Raw genomic sequence first — 12,572 nt, 5'->3', positions numbered from 1 at the left:
TGGCGTCGCAAATGACCATAAACAAAATACATCCATACCTAAACATCGGCGTCGCAAATGACCATAAACAAAATACATACATACATAAACATCGGCGTCGTAAATGACCATAAACAAAATACATCCATACATAAACATTGGCGTCGCAAATGACCATAAACAAAATACATCCATACATAAACATTGGCGTCCTAAATGACCATAAACAAAATACATCCATACATAAACATCGGCGTCGTAAATGACCATAAACAAAATACATCCATACATAAACCCTGTCGTCGTAGCCGACCAACATTGGCGTCGTTGGTTTTACCCTTTAAAATCGTTTTTAATCATATTTATTTTTATATTGGTTTTATATTCATTTATTTTTTGTTTTTATTCAGTCATTGGTGGAGCTAAGGATAATATTTGAATATTGTTTTTAATATTGTTGTGCAGCACTTTGGAAACATTTTTGTTGTTTGTGCTATATAAATAAAGTGGATAGGATTGAACTCTATAAAGCACGCGTGCACGCGCACACACACACACACACACACACACACACACACACACACACACACACACACACACACACACACACACACACACACACACACACACACACACACACACACACACACACACACACACACACACACACACACACACACACACACACACACACACACACACACACACACACACACACACACACAGCAGCAGCTATCACACCCCGCCTTGGGTGAAGGTAATGTAACCTTTGTAAACCGGACTTTCAAACCAAGGATGGCAAAACACGCAGTTGTAAACACTTTAACAACATTTAAACCCCAAAGTGTCAAAGGTGAACAACAACAACAACAAGAAACCCAGCACCAACATCTCTGCAGATGTTTGGTGATGCATGGAGACCTGAAGGTGACCAACAACAACAACAACAACCATCTCTGCAGATGTTTGGTGATGCATGGAGACCTGAAGGTGACCAACAACAACAACAACCATCTCTGCAGATGTTTGGTGATGCATGGAGACCTGAAGGTGACCAACAACAACAACAACCATCTCTGCAGATGTTTGGTGATGCATGGAGACCTGAAGGTGACCAACAACAACAACAACAACCATCTCTGCAGATGTTTGGTGATGCATGGAGACCTGAAGGTGACCAACAACAACAACAACCATCTCTGCAGATGTTTGGTGATGCATGGAGACCTGAAGGTGACCAACAACAACAACAACCATCTCTGCAGATGTTTGGTGATGCATGGAGACCTGACAACTTTTTGTAAATACACCTTAAATAAAGCATCACAAGTGTAAAAGTATTCACATAGTACTTTTGAGCTTGGAGATCAGAATTTTGAAATGTCCTAACACCCAGCTTTTGACAACCATAGTTGGGCCTAATCAGTGAGGGCAGGTGTGTTCACCTGTATCAAACACTCAGCCCCACCTTGACTCTCTTAGCCAGCAGTTGAGAGCCTTGGTGAGTGACAGCTTGTCATCTCTTTGTTTGTCACTGGCTAAATGTGTGTAATTGTTTCTTCATGTTGTGTTCCTAACATGTGCATGTTTGTCACTGACTAAATGTGTGTAATTGTTTCTTCATGTTGTGTTCCTAACAGTGCGTGTCAAAGTGTCACAGCAACACAAACACAATAGCAGCCAGCAAAAGCACACAATTTAAAGCACACGCTAGAAAGCATCAACACAATCAATAGAAAGCAAGTGAAAAAGAGCAAAGTATTACTCACTGTGAACAAAACCCGTCCGATCCACATCAGTCAAAAAAGAATAATGACGAAGCGCAGAAGGAGGAACTCGGGTGGAACTAAATAGAACTAATTAAACGAGCAGCAGCTGTGCTGACAGTAGGGATGTGCGTATCGATCCTGTGGTATCGATATATCGATACTCACACGCTACTCATTTGGCATCACTTTTCTGAAAAAAGTATCGATATAAACCAAAAAACAGCGTGTGGGGGGTGCAAGCATCACTTTCAGATGTTTTTGATGACTTACTTAACTTCCTATGTGCTGGGACAGCCCTGTACCTGGCAGAGTATAGAGCTGGCCCAGTCACGTGACAGGAGACAGCGAATGAGCGTCGTCAAAGTGCAACACACACACAGCCAGCCGACAGCGATGCTGCCAGGCATATCCAGTGTTGTCCAATTGTTGACTTAAAACAGGCATTGTTTTTTTTTTTTTTTAGTAATGTTTACTGAATATTTTTGTGTGGAGTTTGCATGTTCTCCCCGTGACTGCGTGGGTTCCCTCCGGGTACTCCGGCTTCCTCCCACCTTCAAAGACATGCACCTGGGGATAGGTTGATTGGCAACACTAAATTGGCCCTAGTGTGTGAATGTTGTCTGTCTATCTGTGTTGGCCCATGTGAAGAGATGGCGACTTGTCCAGGGTGTACCCTGCCTTCCGCCCGAATGCAGCTGAGATAGGCTCCAGCACCCCCCGCGACCCCGAAGGGAATAAGCGGTAGAAAATGGATGGATGTTTAAATGATTATCCTAAATTCAAATAATTTCCACACAGGGGAATTCACTGTTAGTTGAAAATTGCTTGAGTATTTAAAACAAGATAAGAAAGAGATACAATTTGGAGATTCTTCATCTTTGCATTACAGTTTTATTTTTTTCCAAGAAAATCTTGAATATATGATTGAATGTGATTTTGGTTTTAATCTGTGACATGATTTCTTACATTTCGAAAACATTAACCTATTTCATATTTCATTAATTGCTAATTATATCACAAACTTTAAAAAATAACTGCAGCTTCTTGCAATTCGGATTTGACTGTTAATTGGAAAGCCCTAATATTTAATTATTATTATATATAATATATAGTTATTATTATATATAATATTTAATTTATTTTTCATATTTATGTTATTTATTTTAATTTTACTTTTATTATATATTGACCATAATAAATGTGGTATAAATGGTCTGTATTTGTCTTGTGATTTGTCTTAAATAATAACAATAGTAATAATATTTTTGACTGACAAAAAATTGCCAATAAGAAATTATTGGTATCGGTATCGGTATCGATGAAAATGCAAGAAAAAGTATCGGTATCATATCGAATCCTAAAAGTGTGGTATCGCCCATCCCTAGCTGACAGGACACGGAGCAGAGAGTAAAGGTGCCGCAAAAGAGGGAGAGCAAACAGGAAACAGTAACAAAACAAAAGCACCAGGACAGGAAGTGATTCCAAACACAGCAAAAGCAAACATAACCAAAGTGTCAGTAGCACTTCTGACACATCTATATATATATATATTAGACCAGGGGTCTCAGACACATCTATATATATATATATTAGACCAGGGGTCTCAGACACATCTATATATATATATATTAGACCAGGGGTCTCAGACACATCTATAGAACTTGAATACACCTCACGGTGATGCTTGGACACGTCATCAGTGATAAACCCGGGGTCATAGGGTGTTTCGGGTCTTTAATCATCAGACACCCTCGCCCGGGCGACCCAGCCGGGGGTGATCAGACCTCGGCCTGTGTCCAAGTAGCGCACCACGGATCCCCCCTACGGATCCACAGCCACCGGGAGGCCTTTTCTGCGGCCTCTAGGATGTTCTTGGTGGCTTTTCTCGACTGCAGTCCTCTAATGCCAAGGATTCTGAACACACGCTGTAGTGAGTGACCAGCAAAACCTCTGCACCCAATCTCGACTGGTTCACAGCGGGCTCTCCAGCCGTTACTCCGACACTCTACAGTGAGCTCAGCGTATTTGGCCCTCTTTCGCTCATTTGCTTCGTCAATTCGCTCCTCCCAGGGAACAGTCAGCTCCAGTAGCACCACTTGCTTGGATGACTCCGATGTTAACACCATGTCTTGGCGGAGTGACGTGGAAGCGATATTGGCCGGGAACTTGAGTTGCCTTCCCAGGTCAACATGGAGCTGCCAGTCACGAGCGGTGGCCAGGAGCCCTCCTGAGAAGTTGGGCTGGCGGCTTGCCTTCTGTCCTGCCCTGATGAAGGTGATTGACTGCTTCGGGGCGGCCTGGGACTTGCTGTTTTGTATCGCTGCGCAGATAGAATCCGCCAGGGCTTTTAAAACTTGGTCGTGGCGCCAGCGATACCGCCCCTCCCCTAGTGCCTTTGGGCAACAGCTCAGGATGTGCTCCAAGGTGCCCCTCCTCTGGCACAGTTTACACTCCGGAGTGTCTGCTAGGCCCCAGATGTGCAGGTTGGCGGGGCATGGGAGGACATCGTACACAGACTGTATGAGGAATTTTGTGCGCAGAGGTTCAGCTCTCCAGAGCTCTGCCCAGGTGAGTTTTCGAGGTTCTGCATGCTCCCACCTTGTCCACGCCCCTTGTTTGGACATGCTGACCATCCGGCAGCAACGTTCTTCCTCCACCTCTGCACGGATCTCCTCTTGGACCAGTTGGCGCTTCTCCTTGCCACGGGCCCGGTCCCAACGTGGCTTTGGAAAGCTGCCGAGGCCTGCCCTTCCCCTTGCCACAGTACCCAACAAGGTTTTGTGCCTCAGCCGCGCCTCTGCTCTGCTTACGGCTTCTTGTGCCTGCCACTTCCTCCCGGTCTTAACAACGATTCCTGCCGAGGCGACCTTGACATCTGCGGAGTCTCTGTACATCATTACCTCTCTGGAGCGGGTGACTTTGAAGTCCTCCAACAGTCCCCTGAGAGGGAGCTGCAGCTTGGTGGAATGGCCATAAAGAGCAATGCTGCTTAAGGACCGAGGGAGCCCCAGCCATCTCCTCAGGAACTGGCTGATGGTCTTCTCTAGTACCTCAACCGTTGTCATTGGTACCTCGTAGATTAACAGAGGCCAGAGTATTCTAGGCAAGATTCCGTGTTGGTACATCCAGGCTTTAAACTTTCCTGGGAGACCAGATTTGTCGATGGCTGTGAGCCATGAGGTCAGGTCGCTCTTTGTCTGCTGCAAGGCCACTGCGTCCTTCAGGGAGCTATCAAAGATCTTGCCCAGGCTCTTAACAGGTCTTTCGGTCACCGTTGGAATCAAGTACCCTCCAACTGTAAAGCGGAAATGGTCGGCCACTTTACCTTTCTTTAGGACCAGAGACCTGGACTTTGCTGGCTTGAAGCTCATCTTTGCCCATGTGATGAGCCGTTCAAGCCCCTGGAGGAGCCACCTGCACCCAGGCACAGATGTGGTCATCACTGTCAAGTCATCCATAAAAGCTCTTATGGGGGGCTGCCGGGTCCCAGATCTTGATTTTGGCCCTCTGCATTCAACCTCCGCAGACTTGACAATCATGTTCATTGCCAAGGAGAAGAGTGACACTGAGATTGTACAACCAGTGATTATGCCCTTCTCCAGGCGGTGCCAGGCAGATGTTACTTGGCTTGAGGAGACTCTTGCTTCGAAGTTGTTGTAGTAGTCCATGATGAGGTTACAGATTTTCCCAGGAACATGGTGTCTTGTCAGTGCTATTTCAACAAGTTTGTGCGGGATAGATCCGTAAGCGTTGGTTAAGTCAAGCCAGAGAGTTGCCAAATCTCCTTTGTTCTCCCTTGCCTCCCGGATCAACTGTGTCACCACTCCTGTATGCTCCAGGCACCCAGGCACTCCAGGTACTCCCCCCTTCTGGACAGAGGTGTCTATGTAGGCGTTCTTCAAGAGGAACTCGGTAAGTCGTTGGGACAGGATTTTAAAGAAAATCTTGCTCTCAACGCTGAGCAGCGAGATTATACGAAACTGCTCGATGTTGCTGGAGTTCTCTTCTTTCGGGATCCAGACGCCCTCCGCGTATCTCCACTGAGCAGAGACTTTCCCTCTCCGCCAAATCACCTTCAAGATCTTCCACAGACGCTTGAGGAGCCGTGGACACTGCTTGTAGACCTTGTAGGGTACACCGCTGGGGCCGGGGACCGAACCAGATCTAGCAGCTTTCACAACTTCCTTAACCTCTGCCAGGGTGGGTTCATCACTGTTGAATTGGGACACTGGATCTGCTGGAGTCACCAGTGCCTCAGAAGGGCCAAGCTCTTGATCTCTTGAAGAGTCACTGAAGGTGGCATTGAGATGATGGTCAATCTCTTCTACAGGGCAAGCGAGGTGACCACTTCGCTTCTGGCCCAAAAGCCTCTTAGTGAAGGTGAAGGGGTTGCCTATGAAGGCGCTTCGCTTCCGTGCCTTTTCCTTTCCCCTCCTTCGGTGCCATTCGGCCCTCCTCAACGTGATGAGCTTCTTTCTTACGATGTTAGTGAGTTCCGACAGAGGAGTTCTCTCCTCTTCCTTGGCTGCCTTAAACTGACGTCTTAAGGATTTGAGTTCTTGCCTCAACTCGCTTATCTTGACTTCGCGCCGATTGAGTTTTGCTGGGTTTCTAGCTGCTCCTTGCTTCTGTTCCACTCCAAAACGCTCACCTCCTATGCTCATTATGAGGGAGCACATGGTTTGAAGTTTCTGGTCAGCGTCACCCTTCGAAATGGATTCCAGGGCTTCATCTACGTCCTCATCCAGCTTGGTCCACTCCTTGCTGTTAGCGACAGGCCACTTTACCCGGCGGTGTTCCGATTTTCTGCTTGGTGGGGGGAAACGTGTTGCTTGGAGGTTCCGGGTACTGTGGGGAGACTCCGGACCTGGCTCCTCCTCCGTCTGACCAGGTTCTGCAGCAGGCACAACAGGAACTGTTGCATCTGCTGCCGTTTCTGAGCGTCGCTTCACTTGTTCCCTCCCAAGGCAGGCCATCTTAGTCTGGTGGATCTTCAGACCTCTCGAGTTCTTGCAGACCTTGCCGCATATGCAGACTGCGCTCGTAATCCGTTGTCCATTTGCTTGGGTCATAACCATTAAATCCGTCCTGTTGGGATGCTCATCCTCCCCCCCTCTCGGGCATCCCTGGGGGTATTTTCCTGTAGGGTTCTTCGTAGCAAGATTTGGGTGCCCCCTCGCGGGAGCTGTAGGTCAGGGGGCTGGCCTTCCCTACCCCGGTTGCCGTCTCTCCGGGCTGTCCACTGTCTCTCCAGTTGTCACCACTCTTTTCGTGGACGTCATCCAGCCTTTCCTGGAGGTCACTGGCTCAGCCAGATGTGATAGAACTTGAATACACCTCACGGTGATGCTTGGACACGTCATCAGTGATAAACCCGGGGTCATAGGGTGTTTCGGGTCTTTAATCATCAGACACCCTCGCCCGGGCGACCCAGCCGGGGGTGATCAGACCTCGGCCTGTGTCCAAGTAGCGCACCACGGATCCCCCCTACGGATCCACAGCCACCGGGAGGCCTTTTCTGCGGCCTCTAGGATGTTCTTGGTGGCTTTTCTCGACTGCAGTCCTCTAATGCCAAGGATTCTGAACACACGCTGTAGTGAGTGACCAGCAAAACCTCTGCACCCAATCTCGACTGGTTCACAGCGGGCTCTCCAGCCGTTACTCCGACACTCTACAGTGAGCTCAGCGTATTTGGCCCTCTTTCGCTCATTTGCTTCGTCAATTCGCTCCTCCCAGGGAACAGTCAGCTCCAGTAGCACCACTTGCTTGGATGACTCCGATGTTAACACCATGTCTTGGCGGAGTGACGTGGAAGCGATATTGGCCGGGAACTTGAGTTGCCTTCCCAGGTCAACATGGAGCTGCCAGTCACGAGCGGTGGCCAGGAGCCCTCCTGAGAAGTTGGGCTGGCGGCTTGCCTTCTGTCCTGCCCTGATGAAGGTGATTGACTGCTTCGGGGCGGCCTGGGACTTGCTGTTTTGTATCGCTGCGCAGATAGAATCCGCCAGGGCTTTTAAAACTTGGTCGTGGCGCCAGCGATACCGCCCCTCCCCTAGTGCCTTTGGGCAACAGCTCAGGATGTGCTCCAAGGTGCCCCTCCTCTGGCACAGTTTACACTCCGGAGTGTCTGCTAGGCCCCAGATGTGCAGGTTGGCGGGGCATGGGAGGACATCGTACACAGACTGTATGAGGAATTTTGTGCGCAGAGGTTCAGCTCTCCAGAGCTCTGCCCAGGTGAGTTTTCGAGGTTCTGCATGCTCCCACCTTGTCCACGCCCCTTGTTTGGACATGCTGACCATCCGGCAGCAACGTTCTTCCTCCACCTCTGCACGGATCTCCTCTTGGACCAGTTGGCGCTTCTCCTTGCCACGGGCCCGGTCCCAACGTGGCTTTGGAAAGCTGCCGAGGCCTGCCCTTCCCCTTGCCACAGTACCCAACAAGGTTTTGTGCCTCAGCCGCGCCTCTGCTCTGCTTACGGCTTCTTGTGCCTGCCACTGCCTCCCGGTCTTAACAACGATTCCTGCCGAGGCGACCTTGACATCTGCGGAGTCTCTGTACATCATTACCTCTCTGGAGCGGGTGATTTTGAATTCCTCCAACAGTCCCCTGAGAGGGAGCTGCAGCTTGGTGGAATGGCCATAAAGAGCAATGCTGCTTAAGGACCGAGGGAGCCCCAGCCATCTCCTCAGGAACTGGCTGATGGTCTTCTCTAGTACCTCAACCGTTGTCATTGGTACCTCGTAGATTAACAGAGGCCAGAGTATTCTAGGCAAGACTCCGTGTTGGTACATCCAGGCTTTAAACTTTCCTGGGAGACCAGATTTGTCGATGGCTGTGAGCCATGAGGTCAGGTCGCTCTTTGTCTGCTGCAAGGCCACTGCGTCCTTCAGGGAGCTATCAAAGATCTTGCCCAGGCTCTTAACAGGTCTTTCGGTCACCGTTGGAATCAAGTACCCTCCAACTGTAAAGCGGAAATGGTCGGCCACTTTACCTTTCTTTAGGACCAGAGACCTGGACTTTGCTGGCTTGAAGCTCATCTTTGCCCATGTGATGAGCCGTTCAAGCCCCTGGAGGAGCCACCTGCACCCAGGCACAGATGTGGTCATCACTGTCAAGTCATCCATAAAAGCTCTTATGGGGGGCTGCCGGGTCCCAGATCTTGATTTTGGCCCTCTGCATTCAACCTCCGCAGACTTGACAATCATGTTCATTGCCAAGGAGAAGAGTGACACTGAGATTGTACAACCAGTGATTATGCCCTTCTCCAGGCGGTGCCAGGCAGATGTTACTTGGCTTGAGGAGACTCTTGCTTCGAAGTTGTTGTAGTAGTCCATGATTAGGTTACAGATTTTCCCAGGAACATGGTGTCTTGTCAGTGCTATTTCAACAAGTTTGTGCGGGATAGATCCGTAGGCGTTGGTTAAGTCAAGCCAGAGAGTTGCCAAATCTCCTTTGTTCTCCCTTGCCTCCCGGATCAACTGTGTCACCACTCCTGTATGCTCCAGGCACCCAGGCACTCCAGGTACTCCCCCCTTCTGGACAGAGGTGTCTATGTAGGCGTTCTTCAAGAGGAACTCGGTAAGTCGTTGGGACAGGATTTTAAAGAAAATCTTGCTCTCAACGCTGAGCAGCGAGATTATACGAAACTGCTCGATGTTGCTGGAGCTATATATATATATATATTAGACCAGGGGTCTCAGACACATCTATATATATATATATATATTAGACCAGGGGTCTCAGACACATCTATATATATATATATATTAGACCAGGGGTCTCAGACACATCTATATATATATATATATATATATATATATATATATATATATATATATATATATATATATATATATATATATATATATATATATATATATATATTAGACCAGGGGTCTCAGACACATCTATATATATATATATTAGACCAGGGGTCTCAGACACATCTATATATATATATATTAGACCAGGGGTCTCAGACACATCTATATATATATATATATTAGACTTGGGGTCTCAGACACATCTATATATATATATATATTGGACCAGGGGTCTCAGACACATCTATATATATATATTAGACCAGGGGTCTCAGACACATCTATATATATATATATATATATATATATATATATATATATATATATATATATATATATATATATATATATATATATATATATATATATATATATATATATATATATATATATATTAGACCAGGGGTCTCAGACACATCTATATATATATATATATATATATATATTAGACCAGGGGTCTCAGACACATCTATATATATATATATATTAGACCAGGGGTCTCAGACACATCTATATATATATATATTAGACCAGGGGTCTCAGACACATCTATATATATATATATTAGACCAGGGGTCTCAGACACATCTATATATATATATATTAGACCAGGGGTCTCAGACACATCTATATATATATATATTAGACCAGGGGTCTCAGACACATCTATATATATATATATTAGACCAGGGGTCTCAGACACATCTATATATATATATATATATTAGACCAGGGGTCTCAGACACATCTATATATATATATATATATATATATATATATATATATATATATATATATATATATATATATATATATATATATATATATATATATATATATATATATATATATATATATATTAGACCAGGGGTCTCAGACACATCTATATATATATATATATTAGACCAGGGGTCTCAGACACATCTATATATATATATATATATATTAGACTAGGGGTCTCAGACACATCTATATATATATATATATTGGACCAGGGGTCTCAGACACATCTATATATATATATTAGACCAGGGGTCTCAGACACATCTATATATATATATATATATATATATATATATATATATATATATATATATATATATATATATATATATATATATATATATATATTAGACCAGGGGTCTCAGACACATCTATATATATATATATATATATATATTAGACCAGGGGTCTCAGACACATCTATATATATATATATATTAGACCAGGGGTCTCAGACACATCTATATATATATATATTAGACCAGGGGTCTCAGACACATCTATATATATATATATTAGACCAGGGGTCTCAGACACATCTATATATATATATATTAGACCAGGGGTCTCAGACACATCTATATATATATATATATTAGACCAGGGGTCTCAGACACATCTATATATATATATATTAGACCAGGGGTCTCAGACACATCTATATATATATATATTAGACCAGGGGTCTCAGACACATCTATATATATATATATATTAGACCAGGGGTCTCAGACACATCTATATATATATATTAGACCAGGGGTCTCAGACACATCTATATATATATATATTAGACAAGGGGTCTCAGACACATCTATATATATATATTTTAGACCAGGGGTCTCAGACACATCTATATATATATATATATATTAGACCAGGGGTCTCAGACACATCTATAAATGTATATATATTAGACCAGGGGTCTCAGACACATCTATATATATATATATTAGACAAGGGGTCTCAGACACATCTATATATATATATATTAGACAAGGGGTCTCAGACACATCTATATATATATATTTTAGACCAGGGGTCTCAGACACATCTATATATATATATATATATATATATATATATATATATATATATATATATATATATATATATATATTAGACCAGGGGTCTCAGACACATCTATATATATATATATTAGACCAGGGGTCTCAGACACATCTATATATATATAAATTAGACCAGGGGTCTCAGACACATCTATAATATATATATATATTAGACAAGGGGTCTCAGACACATCTATATATATATATATATTAGACCAGGGGTCTCAGACACATCTATATATATATATATATATATATATATATATTAGACCAGGGGTCTCAGACACATCTATATATATATATATTAGACCAGGGGTCTCAGACACATCTATATATATATATATATATTAGACCAGGGGTCTCAGACACATCTATATATATATATATTAGACCAGGGGTCTCAGACACATCTATATATATATATATATTAGACCAGGGGTCTCAGACACATCTATATATATATATATATATTAGACCAGGGGTCTCAGACACATCTATATATATATATATATATTAGACCAGGGGTCTCAGACACATCTATATATATATATATATTAGACCAGGGGTCTCCGACACATCTATATATATATATATATATTAGACCAGGGGTCTCAGACACATCTATATATATATATATTAGACCAGGGGTCTCAGACACATCTATATATATATATATTAGACCAGGGGTCTCAGACACATCTATATATATATATATATTAGACCAGGGGTCTCAGACACATCTATATATATATATATTAGACCAGGGGTCTCAGACACATCTATATATATATACATTAGACCAGGGGTCTCAGACACATCTATATACATATATATTAGACCAGGGGTCTCAGACACATCTATATATATATATATATTAGACCAGGGGTCTCAGACACATCTATATATATATATATATTAGACCAGGGGTCTCAGACACATCTATATATATATATATATATATTAGACCAGGGGTCTCAGACACATCTATATATATATATATTAGACCAGGGGTCTCAGACACATCTATATATATATATATTAGACCAGGGGTCTCAGACACATCTATATATATATATATATTAGACCAGGGGTCTCAGACACATCTATATATATATATATTAGACCAGGGGTCTCAGACACATCTATAT

At 43.7% G+C, this 12,572-nt stretch overlaps 1 pseudogene; it reads right to left on the bottom strand.

Moving 5' to 3' along the window:
• Positions 1-3,489: 3,489 nt before the first annotated feature.
• LOC133658844 (uncharacterized) lies at positions 3,490-6,800 on the bottom strand (annotated as a pseudogene).
• Between the last annotated feature and the right edge of the window lie 5,772 nt (positions 6,801-12,572).

The sequence above is a fragment of the Entelurus aequoreus genome, linkage group LG10, assembly GCF_033978785.1.
Source record: "Entelurus aequoreus isolate RoL-2023_Sb linkage group LG10, RoL_Eaeq_v1.1, whole genome shotgun sequence".
Classification (NCBI taxonomy): Eukaryota; Metazoa; Chordata; class Actinopteri; order Syngnathiformes; family Syngnathidae; genus Entelurus; species Entelurus aequoreus.
The sequence above is the reverse complement of the archived record's forward strand: the minus strand, read 5'-3'. Positions and strand labels throughout refer to the sequence as shown.